Source organism: Taudactylus pleione, unplaced genomic scaffold (genome assembly GCF_031769625.1).
Source record: "Taudactylus pleione unplaced genomic scaffold, aTauple2 ptg000037l, whole genome shotgun sequence".
NCBI lineage: Eukaryota > Metazoa > Chordata > Amphibia > Anura > Myobatrachidae > Taudactylus > Taudactylus pleione.
Genome location: NW_028284439.1, coordinates 20,196,753 through 20,220,279, shown reverse-complemented (window position 1 = coordinate 20,220,279; position 23,527 = coordinate 20,196,753). Strand labels below are relative to the sequence as shown.

At 42.9% G+C, this 23,527-nt stretch overlaps 1 protein-coding gene across 1 annotated transcript in view; it reads left to right on the top strand.

Annotated features, from left to right (window-relative positions):
• The first annotated feature begins 7,148 nt into the window (after positions 1-7,148).
• Positions 7,149-23,527, top strand: part of GNB4 (G protein subunit beta 4) — a 162,875-nt gene continuing 146,496 nt past the window's right edge. Inside the window, exon 1 of the mRNA XM_088452438.1 lies at positions 7,149-7,236. The gene's annotated coding sequence lies outside the window, so the exon portion shown is untranslated. The remainder of the gene's footprint in view (positions 7,237-23,527) is intronic.

Genomic DNA, 23,527 nt, shown 5'->3' with positions numbered 1-23,527 from the left:
ATTGATGGTTGTCGCACTGTGGTACTCTCCTAGAGTGTTCAGGTTCGGGCTGAGTTTCTGCTACAATGTTCATTCCAGTTGTTGTTGAGGTGCTGGATCTACAGTAGGTTCTTCATTTTGGGTTTAGGATGCAGTGGCCTGGCTCTGTTAATCTGTATCCAGCATGTTAACAGATTCCAGACGGACTTCCGATTACCTTAATTACTTGCTGTGCTGTCCCCTGAGTTCTCAAACCGGTTCCAACCCATTATCCCTATGTTCAGGGTAGGGGGCTGAGTTCCACTCACTTGGTCTCAGGGGCAGACTGGGAGTCTTGCAGGTATCAATGACCTCTCTGAAGTCCCAGGCAATAACCACATCTGATTAATTGACCCATGTGATATGTCGAGAAACGCGTCAGCTGAATATGACTCATACCAGGAAGTGCTGGGACGCTGAAAAAACGGAGATGCACAAACACTGAGCAAGCTAACTGCAGCTTCAATACGCAGCATTGTGTTGCCGCTATCTGCTGGACCACACATTGCTGGGAGTTACAGGCAGCATGTGGAGGGTGAGAACATCACTCACCTCCACTTTATACCAGCAGCGCTTGATAGACCCGGACGCCGGGATTGTATCCCCATCTACCAACACTTTTCCATTATTGCGGCTGGCCACCACTGACTTGGGATGTGGGAACATGTATAAGGTAAATCTAGCGTGTTCTTAAAATTGCAGCATGAATAGGAATATATTTAAAAACTTGCTGCACTGACTTTTTACTACAATTACTGTGGCTCAATGTCTTATTTACTAACAGCTTCTTGAATAGAGACTGATTTAAGGACTATTTACTGCTGCTATTTATTAACCTTAAACCTGCTACTAAAGACTATTGCTTGCTGTTATCTATTTACCAAAGGTCTGCTAGTTGCTGCTACTAACACCCATTGATTGCATATAGGACGTCATTCAGAGTCGGTCGCAAGCGCCGATGCGCTCGCAACCGACTCGATGGTTAGTCCTGTGCATGTGCAGCGGCCGCACTGCGTGTGCGCAAGCTCCGGAGCGGCAGAGAAACTCTATCGCTCCGGAGCTCGCTACCAAAGGGGCGGCTGTCGATGTTGATCGACAGCTTGCCCCGTTTGGTAGGCGGGCCTGGTGGGGTGGTTTCCAAAATGGAGGCGTTCCTTAACGAACGCCTACCGTTTTGTGGGCGGCCGCACTGACATCATCAGTGATGTCAGTGAGGAGCTTCCTGCTCCATCAGAGCAGAAAGCTCCCTGGGGCTTACGAGTGCCCAGGCCCAACCTTAGGGTCTGGTCGTAAGCCCCGATGGTCGCGATGGTGTTCACCATCGCGACCATCAACCTGGTCGGTCGTTAAGCTGTGGGTGGTAACCCGCAGCTTAGCGATCGACAAGGAGGTGGTCGTTCAGGATGCAAGCGGCCGTCCTGATTCAGTGCGACCGCTTGCAACTAACGACCGCCTCTGAATGAGGTCCATAGTGTGGTTTCATATTGAATGCTTTACCTATTAACAGCTTCTTTAATAGAGATTAACCAAAGGACCTACTTACTGCAATTACTAACCAAAAGTCTGCTGATTACTACTACCAATCGGTTTGTTTGGATTGTTTTTATGTGACAGCTTGCTTTGAATGACTTTCTAAACAAAGTTTACAGTGACTGAATATTACAGCTACCTCCACAGCTCTCACACATCTGATTTATGCATAGATGCTAAATGCTATTTAATATTATATATTATCTATGTTATACTGTATACATTTTTTATTAGTCCGTTTTGAATAAATTTTATACACTTGAACCCAGCGCTCTCTTTTCTTTTGTATTGCAATTACCACATGGGTCTCATCCGTGAGTAGATCTCTGATCCTACCAGGGGTGTTTCTAGAGAGGAGGGTCCCCGTGTGCAGTCTCCGACACGGGCCCCCTCCTCTCCGCCTCGCAGCCGGCTGCGCACTGAGCGGTGCGCGGCCAGCGCTGGAGTTATAGACTCTGGGCACTAGAGTGTGCCCAGACTCTATAATATATGCACAGGTCACCGGGAAAATGGCCACTGCGGCCATTTTCCCTGTACTGCACATGCTCAAACGACAGGAAAGTGGCCGCTGCAGACATTTTTCAGTCGTTTTAAAGCGCCGGACCCCCGCGCCGATGTGGGACTCCGGAGAGGTAAGTAATATTATGGGTGCAGGGTGTGCGATGTGAGGCCCCCCTGGACCCAGGGGCCCGTGTTCCCCGCACACCCTGCACCCATTATAGATATGCCCCTGGATCCTACCACCACTATTCTGCTAAAGCCCGTCAGCCCAGTCCACAGGTCCTGACTCGGATCTAAAAACCCTAAATACCTCAACCCTCAATAGTTCCTATGTATAATCATGTAAATGTCCTGGTAGCTGAGCAATGGGGGAGGGAAGGCAGACCCAGGCCCTCCCAACAAGCCCAGTCCAAGGTAATTAGTAAACACTTCCCGTATCTTGGTGCCCCAGGTCATCGGATGCTGCTTCAGATGCCCATCCAATGGCTGTTTGAATCAAGCTGTGGAAAACCCGGACACAGTGTCCACAGCTCACCTTATGTGCGCATGCTCAAAGCTCCAGCTGCTTCTGTGCACAGTATAACCATCGATGGTTATACCATCGTATGGTTATGATGCCACAGCTAGGAGCCATTGCCAGCGCATCGCATGTTTTGATGTCGGAAGCCCGGCAACCATCCCTAGTTCTAAGATGCACTTCCTGAAAGGTAGCACACTGTAAAAATGTCATTGTAGTATCACAGTATAAGCAAATCATCTGATGTGGTAAAATTGTGATGTCATTATGCCAGCTGTTAAGATGATGGGACCAGAGGCTGCATGAAGTTGGAGGAACAAGGTCCAGACAGTTATATAAAGATGTATTTTTATAAATTACATCAGTGGGTCAGAACACTGTGGTCGGGTAAGTGTTGAGGGAAGTAGTTATAAATGTCATATAAATAGTTGTTTATGTTATAAGTCAAATTTCTCTCTAAAGGGCATATTTATTAAAGTTATTTTTGCTTAGATTATGCAGCTGTTTATTGGGGATATTGGAAAGAAGTGAGCGCGACAAATACCCTTGGATGAGTAATAATTTGAATATTTTTAATACCAATAAAAAAGCAATTGCAATGACACAAGTAAAATAGTAATCAATAAGTAAATATCAGGATAATGGATAGTGGTTATGTAGAAATCCACTTTGTGAGCTGCAGACATTTACTAGGTAGTTTGAGGCTGATTCACAGCACACTGTTATATCTGTTTGTACTTCAGTTTATTGGGGATGCCCGCGTAATCTAAGCATTCCTAGGGACTGCAGCAGTCAAATGTCTGCCGTGTTCCCTCTATTTCAAGATACAAAAGCAGCCTCCATTGGTTTCTATTGGGGCTGCTAAACTGTCGGATTTACCAAGCTTCGGAATGTATAGCAACAGGGCTGGATTAAGGCTTGTGGGAGCCCCAGGGCAATTTAGTTGTGGGGCTCCCTTCAAGCTCCCCCTCCCTAGCCACGCGGAGCTTACCACCCCTTCTTCCCCCAAGCCACACGGGGTCTACTGCTCCATCTCCGTCGCTGATAACTCACCTGAGTGACCTCATGGCAGAGCAGCTCTCGACTCCCCTCATCAGCGTCGTGGACGTGATGTGTCACATGATGCCAATGAGGGGATTCGGGAGCCGCTCTGCACTGTATGCAGAAAACACAGAGCCCCAATGCAGGAACAGGTGCGACTGGACAGCTGTTCTCGGCAGGGTCACACTGCCCCTGTATGGGGGCCCCTCCTTAATCTGGCCCTGTGTAGCACCCCTTAGCTTAGCTCCATTTGAAGATGGCGTTGTGAATTTTACCCAAGAGGGAACCTCTGGATCCTTCCCTTTTGTCACCCACTGATGCATGCGCAGGATAATGGCCGCGCATGCGCAGTAGGCACAGATGGTTAATATGGCTTTTTCAGAAGCTGTCCCCGCACTTCTAGAAACTGATTGGTTGCTATTTGGCATCTTCTCCACTTGTCCTCTTTAGAAGGCTTAATACAGCTCCCACTTAAGGTCTGAAAGGTGATATCTTCCCTCCTGAGTCGTACACATCCAGATTGATTGCCAGCCCCCTCTCTTGCCAGACAAGGTAATGATGGTTGTGTTTATGGGATTATGGGCTGTATTCAGAGGTGGCCGTACGGTCTACGACCGCACGGCCGCCTCGATGTTTGTCAAGTGCGCATGCGCACGAGGGAGCCGGCTCCTTCATGCGCATGCGTGAGACCCGCTACGACCGACAGCGCTGGTCCTAGCGGGTCTCTTTCCAAAGGGGACGAGCTGTCAATGTTGATTGACAGCTCGCCCCGTTTGGAAGGCGGGCCGGGGGGGTGGCAGCCCAAACTGAGGCGTTCCCATGGGAACGCCTGCCGTTTGGGGGAGGCCCCACTGACATCACTAGTGATGTCAGTGGAGAGCTTCCGGCTCTGACAGAGCCAGAAGCTCTCCGGGGCTTACGACAAGTGAGACACTACCCTCGGGTCTCGTCGTAAGCCCCGATGGTCGCGATGGTCAATGACCATCGCGACCATCACCCTAGCGGTCGTTAGAGCTGTGGGTGTTAAGGGATGTGCAGGCTCGTTTCTACTCGGTTCGTTCGTTTTTTTTACCGAATCTTATTGGGTATCAGCTGTCACGAGTTTTGGATAGCCAATAAGATTCGGTAAAAAAAAACGAACGGAACCGAGTAGAACCGAGCCTGCACACAGTGTCACAGCCTAACGACCGAAACAGAGGCGGCCGGTCAGGATGCAAGCGGCCGCCCAGTTTCTGAGCGACCGCTTGCATCCTCCGACCGCCTCTGAATGAGGCCCTATGTCCCTATTTATCATTGGCTTTGTGCCAAGAATAGTAGGTGTCCCAATATTGGACGCATGGGGCTGATTCTAAGTCGGACATGGCGGCAACTCTCTGCAAGTCTTTTGGCGGTCGGACATCTGTGTCTTTATGCTAATACCGCTACAAGCTCTTCCCTTGTGTACAGCCAGACTAGTGCAAGGAGTGAGACGCCCACTTTGAGCATCTTTAGACACAACATTCTTGCTTGGTGCATCTTTAGATGTTACCATCGGTCCCACCATCTAAACTTGCACCAGCCCTATGCCCTTTGCTAGATGCAGATTCTCCGTGTGTGTAAGCAAACACTTCAGCAACACTTCCATAACACACACCCATAAGTTGGACCATCTCCGTGCAAATGAGTAGCCACCTCGCAGTCATCACCCAGTAACGCCCAATACATTTTCAATACACTTCTCCGAGCATGTGTCTAAAATTGCAACTGCGACTCTGTAGGAAACAATCAGGAAGCATTTGCGTGTGACTTAGATTCATGTGCCGTTTAAAAAAAAAGTGCACAAATGTGTTCTACATTGAGATAGTGTGCAAGTCAGAATCAGGTCCATAATGTGCGGGGGAACAGCGCTTTAGGCATGTAAAATGGCATTATACAATTTATATGTGTCTGGGTAATTTGGACACTTAGAGGTCTAGTCATAAAATCCCTGTTTAACCGAAAACAGGGCCTTTTACTGCTTCGTTCTATTCAGGAAGGGGGTCACCGTTGAGAAGTTCATAACTTCTCCAGCAGCATTCCCGCTCCGTGGCTGGATCGCTTCCCCGTACAGTAGTATGGGGAGAGTGATTCATAGAGGAACGGAATGCTTCGCTTTTCGTTCCTCTGCTGCATACAGATTCGCCATCTCAGGATGGCGTAATCTATACTGCGAAACGAAAAGAGCAGGGAAATTGAATACTTCCCTGCTCTTTGCCCGTCACCCAGCCCTGGTTCCACCTCCTTTAGACCAGCGTCCTTTGCAGCAGGTCTGATGTAATCTGCTGGTCTCTGACATTGGCGCATGAGGAGTGGGAAGACTTTATCAGACTCCGAATATGTCTGTCTTCATGCTGCTTACCAGGATCGCAGAGGGGCTGTTTACCAGAGGACGTCGCTGGACAGGTAAGTTTACATGAATGGTGACAAAACATTACTATATATATATCGCATGGATGTGATGCAATATATATTGATATTTTTCTGTAGCCAGTTCATGTTTTACAATGAATAGAGCCCTTAAATATTTAAATTGAGAGCTGGTAAACTTAAAATGAGATAGCACTGAGGAGTCAAGGGAAACTGGAGTGCAGCATGTTAATGATTGTAACAATTTATGGAAAGTGTTGTTTTGTTGTCGATACAATCGTCAGTATACTGTAAGTATCTCCGGATTAAAGGTTTCCTTTTCTTGTATGTTTTAGAAATGTACTTTTATAATCAGGATTTCTAGTTTTTTACTGGTATGACCTGGTACAGACTACGGATGCCGCATAGCCTCAGTAATTTCCATCTTGATGGTGAGTTATGAATGTTATCTATACCTTAATACAGTTTTAACTGTAAATGTAACACTTGTCATTTAAGCCTGACAGCCCTTTGGCAAGTTTGATTCAAAGTCCCTAATATGTCATACATATTTCAGTTTTATGCTTACATAAATATACTAACATAATATAATATCTCCACCATCATGTTTTCTGCTTGTGGCAAATTCAGTAATGTAAAGCACACAGGAAACCCCCTCTAAGGCAGTATATAGTACAATGATTGTGCTATTGTTATATAATAATGAAAATAACCATACACTCAGGTAAGGCTACACTACACTGGACGTTTGATCATATGAGTGAAGATATTTTAATAAGAAACTCCCCATAAGGATAACAATATAAAATACCACTTAAGATGAACTGAATGAGATCATAAGCTATGACGACCGAATTTCGGAATCAGTCACAGTTTAGTGTATCATAGAACATAATTGTAATGTTTTCTTCGCCCATGTACACATGATGTTTAGAAACGTAGATATTATAAAGCAATCCATCCACACGATGATCCCCAGCTTCCCTGGTGATGTAGCGGATGCAGACACCATGCTGTAGCATCATCACAGCCCAGAGAGCAGGATGGACGATGCCATATACAGGGGGAATTTAAACTACAAATCCCAGCTGCCTGTGCGGTATGGGTGGGTGGAGTATGAAAGCATCCATTCCACAGCCTTCTTCCATAAGCTTCCCTTACAGCAGACAGAGAGACAGGACAAAAGGATCTCAGCTGGAAAAAATACAATTACATGCGATCCACAGCGCACCATTTAGCCTTAGGTAAGTGTTTTCATTGTACTGTATTCAGTATAGTAGCATCTAACCTTTTGATATTTTGGTACTATGCAATCAACCGTACTGAATCAATCACATTTGGTTTCATGTTTGTATGTATCAATTAAAATGATCAGACACATACTGTGTGTATAATTATATATATATATATATATATATATATATATATATATTGCATAGTGATACAGATTTTAATCAGATGGCTGCGTTTAGGCATCAGGAAATGTTCCACTGGGAGGACCTGCAATGCTGGGTTAGATTTATATAACAGGGAGGATATCCTTACAGGGGGAGAGGTAATAGATCTTTCCTGCTGCTTATCACAGTGACACAGTGGTGGAGATACATGGAGATGCTGTGTGTTTTTGTGTCGCTGTGGGTGTGCCTTATGTGGATGGTGCCACTTTAGGAGGTTGGAGCACATCAACTGAATGAAAAATACATATCGAGTCATACGTGTAGTCTTTTTTTGTAGCCAGGCTAGCCCATCAGTGAACAGGTTAAAGTGAACTCCTGAGGAAAATATATATTTTTTTATTGATATTACTTAGTTCACATTAAGCAGTTAGTTTTCGAAAGGATTGATGAATAATTAATTCAATCTTGCTTGGTTTAATTCACTTATTTATAGTCCCCTAGCATAATATTCATCCTCAGTCACTTTGATTGTATTGTTTGTACAATGCGTATAATGTAAGTGTGCCGTGGCTATTTTGTCTTTTGCCCCTTTTAATTAAGGGTTAAGAGGCTATAAATTGTGATATTTCCATTTATCATTAAAAAATATATAAAGTGACATCTGGTGACACTGATTTATATTTAGGAGGTTCCTTTAAACTTAACCATTTTAGAAAGAATGCTATAGGAAACTGAGTACATGGATGTTATTTACAAGATCACATAGGTCAAATCATTGAGCCCTGATGCTTATTCTCTAACATATACACACTTATAAATATGTGAGAATTCAAATGTAACCATAAAGACGGCTTACCAGTCACAAGAAATGTGGAGTGATTGTTCCGTTAATTCAATATACAATTACCATTACAGATACGGAATATTTGTTTTCTTACAGGAAGACAGAATTACAGGAATATTCCTGATATTTAAATGTTTCAGTGTAAATGGAAAAGTGATTATTTTGTTCATTTAAGCATAATGAAGTCAGGTAGTTAAAATGAAAAATGAATGGTAACACATGTTAGGAAGCTAGTATGATCATTTCTATCATTTTCACTTAGGAAACATTATTTAAAATGGTTTCACATAAGCAATTAAGAAATGAATTATCTCACACTATACAGAGTGAGAGAGGCATATACATTGAATATTGTCACACAAATACCCCAGCCCTCACACTTTGCATTAAAGCAGGGATGGGGAACCTCCTGCTCGGGGGCCGTATAAGGCCCGCTGAATCATTTGGTCTGGCCCTCTGAGTTTTTTTCTACTAGCCTCATCTGGCTAGCAAGGTACCTAGAATGACACCCTGCAGCCAGAATATATGCAGCAGTACCGCCTGTAGCTTCCTTAGGATGCTTCAGCCGGTCACACCGCTGCCCTTACAGCTCCGCAGAGCATCCTCAGGATGCTCCTGGCATTGCTGTGATCACCAGATATTGTGGCCCCGCCCCGTGTGACATCACACGGAGGGGCGTGGCCTGCATCGGGCCAGCAAATGATGTGGGCCAGCAAGTGATGTTCTATGTATCAAAATGGCCCTTGGCAGAAGAAAGGTCCCCACCCCTGCATTAAAGCAACATAAGGCATATGACACAGATAAAAATATAAAAAAAAAGTTGTGTGTTATAAATGACATTGTCTATTAGATAGATATGTCCTAAATGCTTAGTAAGAGTCAGTTTTGTTCCTTGTACTAGAAGACACCACAATGTCCGCCGCTCGGCTGATTTGTTATACATGTGGTGCAGGAACTACTCGTCTTGCAATTCCTAATGCGTGTGTGTTAGTGAACATTGTTCCTGCTTGTGTCTACATCTGTGTCTACAGTATGTGTCTGCACATTTCTCTATTGTATGTGCCCAAATATCTGTCACTATCGGTGGGCTATTATGTGTGTGTCTAATAACAGTTCTAAGGAGACTTGTAGGCCATCACATACTCTATTTCTAACTGGTTCAAGGCAAATTGCCCATCTTTGCCAAAGTTTGCTGCTTCTGTGTTTTTAGACTTTTTTGTCAGCTGTTACTATAGTATACTGAAGTAAAATTACAAGCATTTCATAAGTGTCAAAGGCTTTTATTGACAATTACATTAAGTTTATGCAAAGAGTCAGTATTTGCAGTGTTGCCCCTCCTTTTTCAAGACCAATTCACCCTGGCATGCTGTCAATCAACTTCTGGGCCACATACTGATTGATGGCCGCCCATTCTTGGCTAATCAATGCTTGGAATTTGTCAGAATTTGTGGGGTTTTTGTTTGTCCACCCGCCTCTGAGGATTGACCACAAGTTCTCAATGGGATTAAGGTCTGGGGAGTTTCCTGGCCATGGACCCAAAAGTTTGATGTTTTGTTCCCCGAGCCGGTTAGTTATCACTTTTGCCTTATGGCAAAGTGCTCCATCATGCTGGAAAAGGCATTGTTCATCACCAAACCCACATATTCTGACAAACTCCAAGAATGGGCACCCATCAGTCAGTATGTGACCCAGAATTTGATTGACAGTATGCCAGGGCGAATTGCAGAGGTCTTGAAAAAGAAGAGTCAACACTGCAAATATTGACTCTTTGCATAAACTTATTGTAATTTTCAATAAATAGTATACCATAGTAACATCTGACAAAAGGTCTAAAAACACTGAAGCAGCACACTGTGAAAACCAATACTTGTGTCATTCTCAAAACTTTTGGCCATGGCTGTAAATAGGTATGTACTAATTGGGCAATAGTGCTGGTTCCTGGCACTTGCTAATACGCTCTATACAGAATGAAATAGTGTACATGATACTTTATCATATGTTCTCAGTCTATGAACTATGATGGCTCAGTCACATGCGTGTTTCTTTTCTCCATTCATGCTCTATGTTTAATTGGAAAGCCAGGAGCTGGTGCACATGGTGTGTAACCTGGTGCTGAAAACCAAGATACTGTCTTTTCTTCCCTCTGATAAACATCCAGCAGACAGCCATGTTTGTGCCTGTGCATCTTCCCGCCACTTTTGTCAATAGTGCTGATATGTTTATGCACCTTTACATCACTTATATATGAACTGCTGCTGCTAAACTATATGTGTACCTGGGTCTTTAGTATGATTTGTATAATCATGGTCATCTTAGCTACATGGTGCTCTTAGAAGATTTAATTTCTGTAATCTTTATTTTAGGATGATATGATGACATATTAATCTAATAGCCAGTGTGACAGGTATAGTCAGCTGGGATGTTTAGGAGGGGAAGGGAAGATGGATATCTAGTGTTCGGACCTAGAGTAAGGGTAGTTTTGCGCGCGCCTGACAAGCGGGTGTAGCCAGTGAAAAGGGGGCGTATTTATGACTCGTCCCCTTTTCGTCACTCCTGGGGCGTGCCCGGCACTTATGGACATGCCGGGCAGCCCCCAAGCACCGCGGTCACTGTGAATGTCATTCACCAGCGGTGACCGCTGCTCTGCCGTTTTCCCCACCCGCGGGACACTGCGGCACGTGGGTGGAGGACAGAACCCGCAGGCTGTTTCAGCGGGGCGCCGTGCTGGACGGCAGGGTGCTTTCTGCCCTTCAGAAATAGGGCAGGGTGCGGCGCCCCGCTGAAACAGCCTAGCGGGAGCGCTACATGATATCTTTGAGCTGGATACACACTAAACGACATGTGTACCCAGCGATGCAACAGGCCTCCCCCCCCGCCTTTCCTCAGATGGGCGACATATCGGAAGGCCAACATGTAGCTCGCGAGCTACCGGTAGCCCGCAGTCCTAATTTTGATGGCTCACCTAACTGCAGTAAACTAGGAGGAAGTGCTCCCCTGTGGTGTTGTCAAATTATATTTATAAACTACAACAATATCACTATAATAAATGCATTGTTGTTTTCTATGAAACATTTTTTTTTTAATTTTCCTTAAATAACCTTGTTCAGTTATTAGCCAGATTTTTTCTACAATTTTAGTAGCTCTTCAGGAGGTTTCATTTTACTAAAGTAGCTCACACCTCAATTAAGGTTGGCGACCACTGCTCTAGACGTTCTGGTGCCCGGCTGCCCAATATGCCGGCCCAGTCCGCATCCTGCTGCATATAGGGCCGACCTGATGATGCGCCTGAAGACCCCACGGAAGAGCGCACCACCCGACATAGTGGGTACACACTTAATGATTTTAACGATTTGTCATTTCATTCCATCTAAATTGGGCAAATCGTTAATAAAAAAGCTAAGTGTGTTCCCGGCTTTAAAACTTTGCTTTCAGTTCCTCACAAAATCAGGCCCCAGCAATGTATCTATAAGCACCAAAGCTACCTGACTGATGATATGTGAAATACTGATCGTATGTGAGCTATCCACCTAGGCTAAGCTATATATTCTTTTTTTCTGATCCATTCTTATCACACATATTTATTTATAGCAAATCTACAGCAACCTCCCTTAGAAAAAATTGAAAGCACTGAGACTTGAGATCCATTTTTCCCATTTAACCAGAACCCGAAGAGCTTGGTCTTCAACATAGCTTTTTAGAAAAAACATAAATTATAATGGCTTTCTAAGAAACCGCACCTTGCATACTAGATGAGAGACAAGCAGTAGAACACAACACTAAATGCATACTGTCTCCTAATGTGCACAAATACTTGTCTCGGAATGTTCCACAAAGGCCCTCTGCCCAGCCACTCCCTAGTTTCATACAATTCTTACTTTATTTTTATTTCTTTATAATTTCCATGTAGTTCTATAGTAGATCTCATATCCCTTGTTATTGCTATATCTCTGTTTTTTTTAACATATATTTTAATTTAATTAGAGCTTTTAGAAGCTCAATATATTGTCAAGTTAAGGAACATGTGATTTACAAACATTAGGGGCGATTCAATTGTTTGTACCTCCCGTATCGCCCATATAAACTGCACAGTAGCTATTCAATTGTATGTACGACCAGCACCTTTCTTACACGAGAATGCACAGGATTAGCCGCGTTAAGCAGCTTCTCCCATGCTAAATGCCGTGTGCACTGCACTAACGAGGTGCCAGACAATCACGACCAGCCCCAATGCTTTACTTTACTTGGATTTCTGCATGCACCTTTAGGAGGGTATGAGTAGAAATCTGTGAGAAGTGCTTTAGAGCCGGTCGCTCAAAACAATTGAATAGCTCCTGTTCAGTTTAGACTGGAGCTATGGGAGGTACAAGCAGGAATATAGGAATCTTTTGCATAATCTATACATGCGTGCCTAGAATATACATGCATAAACCCATATATACATTTTTGTGATTCATTGTCTTGCATTTCCTTAAGGGCTTCTCTTTGCAATGTTCACTGAGAGGGATCAGAGTCAGAGTCCCCCACAGCGTGTGCATCACCAGTCGCATGCGTAGTAGGTTTCCCGAGGAACTTCTGGGTCACTAACCTGGAAGTAAAGGATGTCTCTTTTCGGAAGAGCTTTCCTTTGTGACTTTAATCTCAATTCTAAGTGCATATTGGTGTTATTAACGCTGCTATTATTATTATTATTATTATTATTACCAGTTATTTATATAGCGCACACATATTCCGCAGCGCTTTTACAGAGAATATTCGGCCATTCACATCAGTCCCTGCCCCAGTGGAGCTTACAATCTATATTCCCTACCACATGCACATACACACACTAGGGGTAATTTTGTTAGGAGCCAATTAACCTACCAGTATATTTTTGGAGTGTGGGAGGAAACCGGAGTACCCGGAGGAAACCCACGCACGCACAGGGAGAATATACAAACTCCACACAGTTAGGGCCGTAGTGGGTATCGAACCAACGACCTCAGTGCTGTGAGGCAGTAATGCTACCATTACACCGTCTGTGCTGCTATGCACCCAATAGGTGGTGGGATGTACCACCTCCAAAAATGCAATGCGTATTACATCCTCCCCAAAGCCTATTGAGGTGGATTGTGTACAGGAAAGGACTGATAAATATAGACCATGTATTGTAAGGTTGTTTTTATATAATCGTAGCGCAATTACATATAAAAGCATTCCATTTTAGGTGGCGCATCTATTATTGGTGCTTGAGGTCTGGTGCAACAATACGCAATTAAGGTGATTATTTATTATTTATTAACAGTTTCTTATATAGCGCAACATATTTTATTGCTCTTCACAATTGGAAACATTAATAGAACGAAACTGGGTAATAACAGACAGACATACAAGGGTATTCAATTAGGCTACGAGAGTCGAAATCGGCTATAATTTATCACCGATGACTTCATTTTCGCCTATGTCAATTATCCCCGTATTCAATATGAAAGACTTTTCACAGGTTCGAAAAGTCTTTGGAAAAGCACGGGGATAACTTTTCACGTTTTACATGGCGAAAAAAAGTGCAGAATTGGAGTTTAGGGGTACAGGCTTAAAAAAAAAATAGCCTGCACCCCTGGGAATAGCCCCTAAAAACGAACTGTGTCAAAAAAAAAATAAAAAAAAAATAGGGACACCCCAAAAAATTTACTTCAAATTTGGGGTAATAAAAAAATTATTGGGGAAGTGTTTTTTTTTTTTTTTTTTATTGAAACACCATGAAATCAATACATATATAATTTTCCCACACAAGCCTCCTTCTCTACTATTGTCTCAATCCAGTCCATGTTAAATACATGGAAGAGCTTTTCTTTAAAAAGATGCAGTGTAGGTGGAGAGGTTTCAGTCCATGTCTGGAGAATCGTCTTACGAGCCACCGCACTAACAATGAGCAGAAGTCTCTTACAACCCTTCGCCACTCGCTGACCTTCCGGAAGTATCCCAAACAGGGCCAACACATCGGTGAATGGCACATAATTCACCAGGTGCTCAAGGGCGCATTTCCTTACTTGAAGCCAAAAAGTTCTCAAAAGAGGACAAGACCAAAATGAATGATACAAGTTGGCTGTGGCGGACTGACAGTGAGGACAAGAAGCCGAAGAGGTCATACCCGCCAAATACTGTCTGTGTGGGGAGAAGTATGCCTTGTGAAAAATATTCAGGAACATTTCCTGATATTGAATAGCTGGGAGTAGATTACGTGATAAGAGAAGAGCTTTGTTGAGAATTTCGCATGATAATGAGGGAATCACCTGCACCCACCTACTCATCCTAGTAGACACCACCTCATGTTGTATGGGTTGTCTTAAGAAGGAATAGTGTATTGATAACGCCTTTTTTGTGGCCGGTTCCAAGTATAGCATAGTATTAAATGTGTTTTCCCTATCCGAATCCGAGAAACATTTAATGACTGAAGCCACATAGTGTTTAGCCTGCATAAAAGCAAGAAGATGGGAAACCTTTCTGACACCTCCTCATAATTAAGTGAGCGTTTTAATGGTATGTTAAGCAAAAAACCTATAGTTGTCAACCCTTCTTTATGAAGTTTAGTGAAAGGAAATGCTGCCCTACCCCCCTGGAATTCCGGATTCCCTATAAAAGGGCAAAAATATAGATTTGTAAGGATTTAACTAGCCAAGGTGACGAATGATGTGCCACACTTTTTGTGTGTACCATAAGAGAGGGTTCTCTCGTATATGAGTTGGAATCTCTGCATCATGCATATGCAGAAAGCTCACCAAATTACAGTCTTCTAAAAATTGACCCTCAATCGAGGAGTTTACATAAAGGTCTCGATCATGGATCCAATAACTGAGATATCTTAATAATGCGGCATGATTCTAATTTAGGACATGAGGAAACTTAATACCCCCGTTTGATTTTGTTTGCTGTAATTTAATCAGCCCAATTCTTGGGCGTTTACATTTCCAAATAAAATTTCTAAAAAGAGAATTCAATAAGCGTAAGTCATTTTGCGTTAGAAGAAGGGGAATCGCCTGAAACAAATATAACAGCTTCAGGAACGTTACCATCTTAATAAGATCGGCCCTACCTATGTAGGACAAACAAAGGTGTTTCCAACCCTCCAATTCTTTAGTAATTTGTATAATTGCTTTTGAGAATTTGAGTCTATACAGCTCAGCTGGGCATTTGGGTAGTTGAATTCCCAAGTAATCAATACTAGTTTTGGCCCAACGCAATGGTAATTGAGAACCTTAAAGAGGAACTTGTATGCTGGGATGGGGATAGAGGCCCACTGACTTGGATAAATTCACCACATATCCCGATATTTTTCCAAAGGCCGAGAGTTTAGATAATATTTTCCCCAGAGAGTAAACAGGATCATTTATGTAAAGTAATAGGTCGTCCGCAAAAGCAGACAGTATAATCTCTTTAATTCCTCGGAACTCCGGCCAACTTTGGAGGATTCGAAACAATGGGTCAATACATAAATTGAACAATAACGGGGAGAGGGGACATCCCTGACGTGTTCCTCTGTGCGTTATAATCCCCTCAAACCCCGTTAACTAGCAAGGTTGTAGTAGGATGAGAATAAAAGGTTCTTATTAATCCAATAAACAAAGAATCGAAGCCACTTCTTTCTAGTATTGCAAATAAACGTGGCCAATTTACCGAATCAAAGGCTTTGTGAGTGTCAAGACTAAGTAACATGCCCCCTGGCCTCTCCCGACCCTTATTTGCCAGAACCGCCGCCAATGCCATACGGATAGCCCTAACCGAATATCTGCCTTGGACGAATCCTGTTTGATGTGGGGTTAACAAGTCAGGCATTATAGTTTGTAGCCTATTGGCCATTATCTTGGCCAGCAGTTTAAAATCCGAATTTAAAAGCGAAATCGGGCGATATGATTCCGCTAGTAGTGGGTCTTTGCCAGGTTTTGGGACGAGTATCGTATAGGCCTCCGTAAATTAAGAAAAGGCCAGCTTGTCGCACAATATTTTATTAAATAATTCTACCAAAGTGGGTACTAAGCTGTCTTTTATGAGCTTATAATAAGAACCTGACAAACCATCCGGTCCAGGCGATTTATGTGGGAGTAAACCTGTTATAACACTGCCTAATTCTGCCTCCAAAATATCCTTTGATAACATATCCTGTTGGTCCTGAGTTAATACAGGTAATCGAGCTTCTGAAAGAAGTTGTTCCTGTAAATCTCCCTCCTCCCCGATTGGTTGATAAAGATTTGAGAAATATGAGTGGAAATGAGAATCTCTTTGGTGTTCAAATGTGTAGATAAAGGGTCTTTGATTGCTGTAATAAAAGATTTTTTTGTCTGTGATTTAGACATAAGTGCTAGTAGTTTGCCGGGTTTGTTACCCCATTTATAATACATTTGTTTAGAGTACTCTAAGTGGGTTCTAGCCTGAGCAGATAAAAAGACTCCAACAGTTTTTTATTTTTAAGATATTCTTCCAAATTATGGGCAGACTGATTGGTCTGATACTGTCCAAATGTTAACGCCACTGCAGCATCTAAATCCAAATATTGTTTTTTCGATTCTCTTCTAAGTTTAGATACATATTGTAGAACTTGACCTCGCATCACTGCTTTAGAAGCGCTCCAAAACAAGACAATATCCTGCCAATGATCTATATTATCATCTTGGTAGTTAGACCAAGAAGTAGTTACAAATTGTTTAAATTGTTCCGATTTAACTAAATATTCTTGAAAGCGCCATATGCGATCGGCAGGGGTCGATGAAACGTGCCATAAATCCAATGACTCTGGGGCATGGTCTGAAATTAAAATCTCATGAATCTCTTATGTACGTACCTGGGACATTTAGGAGTTTGAAATTAAGAAAAAATCAATCCTAGATAAAGATTGATGAGCCCGAGAAAGATGTGTGTACGTACGTTCAGAACCATGTATAAGTCTCCATGGATCAGACAGCTGGTACATTGTCTTGAGAGATTGAATATAGTACCATGAGGGTGTATTAGATCTATTTGCTAATGGAGACCTATCAATGTTAGCATCATCTACTGAATTATAATCACCCGCTAAAATCAATTCATATACTGTTCTGTGTATTAATATCTGAGAGATATTAGCCAAAAATTGATTTGGGGATATATTTGGAGCGTAGAGGTTAACTATAGTATAATGACGTCCTTCAATGGACAAATCTATAAACAAAAAGCACCCCTTGGGTCTATCATCTTATCCAAAACAGAATATTTTAAATTTCTATTAAATAGGATCGCCACCCCTCTGGACTTAGATCTATAAGACGCAGTGATGCATTCTCAAATCCATCTAGCTTTTAGTGTAACCTGCTCTCCCTGTGCCCAGTGCGTTTCTTGTAGTAGTATGATATCTGGGTGCAGGTGAGTCACTACCTTCCTACGTTTAATAGGGGTGTTGAGGCCGTCCACATTCCATGACACCAAATTAAAGTGTGGAGGGGTAGTTGGACCATCCCCTCTATTTAATTGATTAGACATGAGAAACGCATTCTCACTGAAGCATTTGTCCAAAAAAAGATTACCAAAAAGGGGATAGAAAAATAGGAAGCCCTTTGGAACAGTGTTAAAAATAGCCAAATAGGTTCGGGGGTGTTCTACAAGTATGCGGCAGGTGTTTTCTACAATAGGCTATTAGCGGCAGGTGCATTTTTGCAGAATTAAAAAAAAATAAGTTTAGGGACTTAAAAATATGCTAGTACCCATTTTCGAGACCCCAAATTTGATGTGACCACTTAAAAAATCGAAAAAATAAACCTAAGTGCTCTTCTGCATCACTTGTTCTAATGTTGGGAAAAAACACCTGCAGCCGCTATTTAAAAATGCAGAACACATTCTGCAGGGCTAAACGGGGGTACCCAGAGTGAATCCCCATGTCTGTACATCTTTAGGGGGGTCCTAGGAACAAAACCCGAAAATTCCCGAATTTTTTGCGATACTTGCCTTTCTGCAGGCTCCCGTTTTCGCTGCTTCCTAATTGAATACAGGGATAAAGCGGGCACGCGCCTGATACTTTATCCCCAGAAAAGTTCCGATGTGGAGCGAAAAAAAGTCCAGCACAGACTTTTTCGCTCCCTAATTGAATACGGGCCATAGAGGTAGAAAGGCCCTGCTCGCAAACTTATTATCTATAGGATGATAAGTGTCAACAGCACTATCCAGCCACTTCAAATTGGTTGACTGCTTTTGACTCCTCCAGCTAGCTTAAATAATTGCTTCCCCAGACATTATGTGTGCAGAGCTCTGTTGAACAGAGCTCTCTGTAGCTGCAACTCAACGATTGCGGTTTGTTTGTGCTGAGACGGAGACACAGCTGTCTCCATTTAAAAAAAAATTGGCCCATCAGGGGGGTTTCTGACCCCCTCCTCCCCTGGCGTGTATACTGCAGTATATTTTTGGAGTGTGGGAGGAAACTGGAGTACCCGGAGGAAACCCACGCAAGCATAGGGAGAATATATAAACGCCACACAGTTAGTGCTGTGATGGGAGTTGAACCCAAGACCTCAGTGGAGTGAGGTAGTAGTGTTCATTTGTTGCATTTATTGTCTTTCTATTTTTTTGTCTTTCTTCTCTGCACTAACAAGCCTAGCTGTAGTGTAGTGACTTCCCAGCTATGTGTTGGGGTGTATAAGGATTGCTAATACACTAGGTTGCTGGATCATGATTTGTTTTGACCCTGTGTTTAGCCCTGCTTTCTGTGTAAAGATTAGAACATGCTGCATCCTCAGTACATTGGGGCAGATGTATGAAGCTCTGTGAAGTGATAAAGTGGAGAGTGATAAACGACCAGCCAATCAGCTCCCAACTGACATTTTTCAAACACAGCCTTTAACATGACAGTAGGGAGCTGAGTGACTGGACGGTTATCACTCTGCACTTTCCAGAGCTTAATACATCTGCACCATTATATTTTATATATTATATAAATATATATTATATTATATTATACATTATATTATTTTTTCTTATGTATGCTGTTTTCTCTATCCCATTCTTTAGCCAATGTCTCCCTCGTTCCTAATTTGTTGCTACCTTCCTTGTTTCACTGTCCTAGTCCTGGCACCCTAAAGTTTACCCTATTGAAGTTCTAATGATCAACATTCCTTCCAGGTTTTTTTCAGTGTCTAAGGGTAGTTCCAAGGAGAAAGGTCGGCTGTTATAGGCCCATGGCATGCTGAGCACAGAAACATGGTTCTAAAGTAGGGGTTTGAGTGACAGATCCTTCCTCATCTTTATGTCTGACATCCTATATTGTGTCTGCATCCTGTTTATGTTCCCGTTTCACTCCTGGAATTGATCTTCGTTTTGACCCTAACCTGTATGGCTGATTACTCTGACCCTGGCCTACCTGACTGTATTCTGGCTGTTTTTCTGTTTGGTTGCTATATCAGTCTTGTCATGTCATTAGCTTCCTCTGCGGGATACTCCAACCTGCCCAATCTTTTGTTTATGTTAGTTCCTGCAGAGAATAATCATCACTGGGTGGGCATTGCACTTACAATAAGTGGCTGCATCAGGTTACACATCCCCAGCACAACCATGCCTCCCATTCCAATCACTGCTCCACAGATGTGTTTCTGCACATTTCTCCTTGCCTCTGGCACGTGGGCATAGCATTATCCTTACATTCCCTGGGAATTGACATGGCATGAGTTATGAAAAAATAAAAAGTGAAAATAAATAAATGAAAGCATTAGTGCATGGGTGGCCAACCAGTCAGAGGCAGAGCTCAAAAATTTCTGTAGGTATGTCAAAGAGCCGAAATCATGCGCTCGCCAAAGGCGCACATGTAAAAAGAGGCATACCTCTGGTATGTTTTTTTGTAAGAGCATGTAAAAGCGTATGCACATAATATCTGTGGAGGGAACTATTAAAAGAATAGAAAAAGCCAGAACAATATTAACAATATTGAAAAAACAGATCCACATAAAATACACTGAAAATTCCGGATCCACATAACGTAAACTGAAAAATCAACATCCACAAATAATACACTGAAAAAAGCCATATAAACATAAAATACACTGAAAAAGCCACATCCACAAAAATACATTAAAAAAAACATTTGCATAATACAATCCAGCCCCCCCATGTGTCACTCCAGTCCTCGATGTGTCACTCCAGTCCCCCTCATCTGTTACTTCAGCAGCCTCTCATGTATCACTTCAGCCCCCCATGTGTCACACCAGCAGACCCTCATGTACCACTCCAGCCCCCCCCCTCTCTCTCCACAGGCCCCTCCAGCCTAGCCTTCTTCCCCCACACTCCCTCCCACTCCACAGGCCACTCCAGTCCCCCATATGTCACAAATGAAAAAACCCACAGCTTTTACTAGAAGGTAGGTAGGCTAGGCTCTGGCGTCTGTGACCGTGTCCTTCTCATGGCTGCAGAAGTTGAGCTTCGCCTCCTGTTTGCGGCGTGACGTCACCACGTCGCCCATACATGCCTCCAGAGCGGAGCAGACTGCTGCTACAAAGGACAAGCCTCCTCTGAACAGCTGCGCGCCCATCAATGGAGGCAGTCAGTGTCACTCAGGAGAGCCGCATGGGAACAATGAAAGATCCACAGATTGGCCACCGTTGCATTAGTTCATGATCCATCCAATCATATATCTGAATGTGATCAATGGGCATTGTATCACTGCTATTGCTGACTAGGTGCTGTCATGATAATCTAATATGTTAAAGTAGAAGTTCTAAAGCTGTAAGTACTCAAAGCCAACGTTTCATGATAATCTTCTGAAACCTCCATTTCCCATCTCGAATAAAATAATAGCATAGCAATATTGTTGTTCTATGGCTATATACGCACCTAAGAAGTTTGATGCATTTCTTGTAATGCATTAAAACACATGCTTTATGCATGTACACATAATTTATTCTGAACAAGTTTCATCTGGCAAGCACAATCAATGTGTTTTAACATGTTACGGGTCAATTATGAATGTGCAGAAGTGCAGTGTTAATGCTCTCAGTGATTTTGCTTCTGTTCACCCATATTTACAGGTAAGTGCAAGAACAAAACAACTGATCATGAGACATGCTTACTATTTCCATAAGCGAAGCAATGTGGGCCTGGATTTGTTTTTAGTTCTTATTCAATAGTATTGAGACCACATTTTTAATCAGGTTTGCATAGGTGTGTATGTACCCCATGTGAGCATGTATAGCCAGTTGTATCATGCTTATGGTAAGTAGAACTATATACGTATATAATAAGCGAGAAAGCGTGTCTGTCTGTTTGACCTTTATGCACGGTCAGAGTTTTGGACCTAGCTCCACCAAATTTAGCATGGTGGTGTAGTTTGACCAATATTAGGTTTTTGCCTAGGTTTGAACTTCGTCAGGTCCCCACACTGTCACACAATCCCTAAAAATGGGGACACTCTTAAATTAAACAGGTTCCAGGGCTGGCTCCAGTGGAAATTGGCGGTCTGCTACAAAAAGTATCCTTTTAACCTCACAGCCTGAGCAAACTTTATGACTCATGCAAGTTCATATTAAATCCAGAGTTATGGTGCGTACAGATGGGACGATCGAAAATGATAACGATATCGTTGTTTGATCTCCCGGGTGTGCTGGACGATCGATATTGATCATCCAGCACACCACCTATTCACCAACGACTTTAGCGATCTGCGATCAACGATCGCGGTCACTATAGTAACCTGGTCGATATCGACCAGGTTGGCCTGCATGCACGGGCGATAGTCAATATCGACCATACATGCCCGCGCATCGCAGGTCATTGGGCACTGAAAAATGCATGATATGAACAATATGATCGATATTGTTATCAGTCATATCGTCCATTTTAATTGTACCGTGTGTACGCACCATTAGTCCTATTTAAAGTGACCACATATATTAGTTAGCCCTCTGTGTTTGCATGCAAGAGCGTAACTAGAACTTTGTGGGCAACATAGCAATATCTTAAAAGGGCCCCCCAGAGGTAAAAAAACACATACATTTGCCCCCACACAGAGCCTATCCATGTCTGCCTGCTGGTGTGCCAGCTGTAACCAGCTGGTGGGCTGGCACCAAATCAACATAGCTGACACCTGGGCCCCCCTTGGCGGTCCTGAATGAACGGGCCCACCTTGTGTTCGTGACTGGGTGCAGGGGAAGCAGTGGGCCACAGAGGCAGCTCGGGCACCATAGTAGCTGTACCTTTTGCACCCACGATAGTTACGCCACTGTTTGCATACATGTTAGCAAACAGTGGGGTCCTTTTCAGGATCAATGGGATAGGGTTATAGGCGAGGACAATGTAAACAAATAAAGACAGCAGGTGTATTTAAGGGTCCAGTCTTCAACCCGGGCAACGCCGGGTTTCCCAGCTAGTAGTCTATAAAATCAATATATGCTCACATTAACATTCACATGAAAGACAGTCAGTCCATCTAAAGAGGATGAGTGGAGGCCAATCAGAATTGAGCTATCATTTTATAGAATGTACTAGATAATTGGTAGCTAGAATCTGGTTACTATAGGCAACACCTTAGCTTATCTTCTTTAGATGGTTTGATAAATCTCTCCTTTAGCACTTCTCCCCCATAAAGTGAAAAGAGACAATCTCCTTCTCCCTCTCCTCTGGCGCTAACAATGCGGGAGGACTCTCTATCCAGTCCTATTACATAGAGCAGAATTGAAGGACTGGATGGGTTGTGTCCTTCTACACTTTGATCTCCTGCAACTGCCTTAACATGTTGAGGGCTATGATGAAGAGATATGGTTTCCTTAAAGTGTAGAACTCCTTTAAGCCACACCACAATATTACCCACATGTACCTTACAAAATAGGAAATTCATAACGATGGTGAAGATGAAGTAATCTGCAGGACAAATAATGGATATGTGAGGGAGAAGAGACACTGGCGCTAAACTCTCCTGACAGTATCTGCAGATCAACCAATTAAAACTTCAATACACATTAGAAATGGAAGCCCATCTGTCCCCAAAATTATCATAATATTATCAAGCCACTAACCAGTGGAAAGAATATGGCCATATACTTTACATAAATGTCTAACCACTAGCATTAAGGGGATGTGTGTACCTAGCAACCAAGTGCAAATCGTGAATAAATACCAGACTAGAAATATTCGTGCGCCTAAACCTGCAGCACGTGTAGAGATAGACAAGAGAGGGGCTCCCAACACCTCTAAAAGCTATATGTAATAACAAAAGAAAGTAATCTCATGCACATGCGCTGGAATATACATTACATTCCTGTAAGTAACGTGTCAGCAAAACTTTCCTCATCAGTGGACACAGTGGTCTCAAAAAAC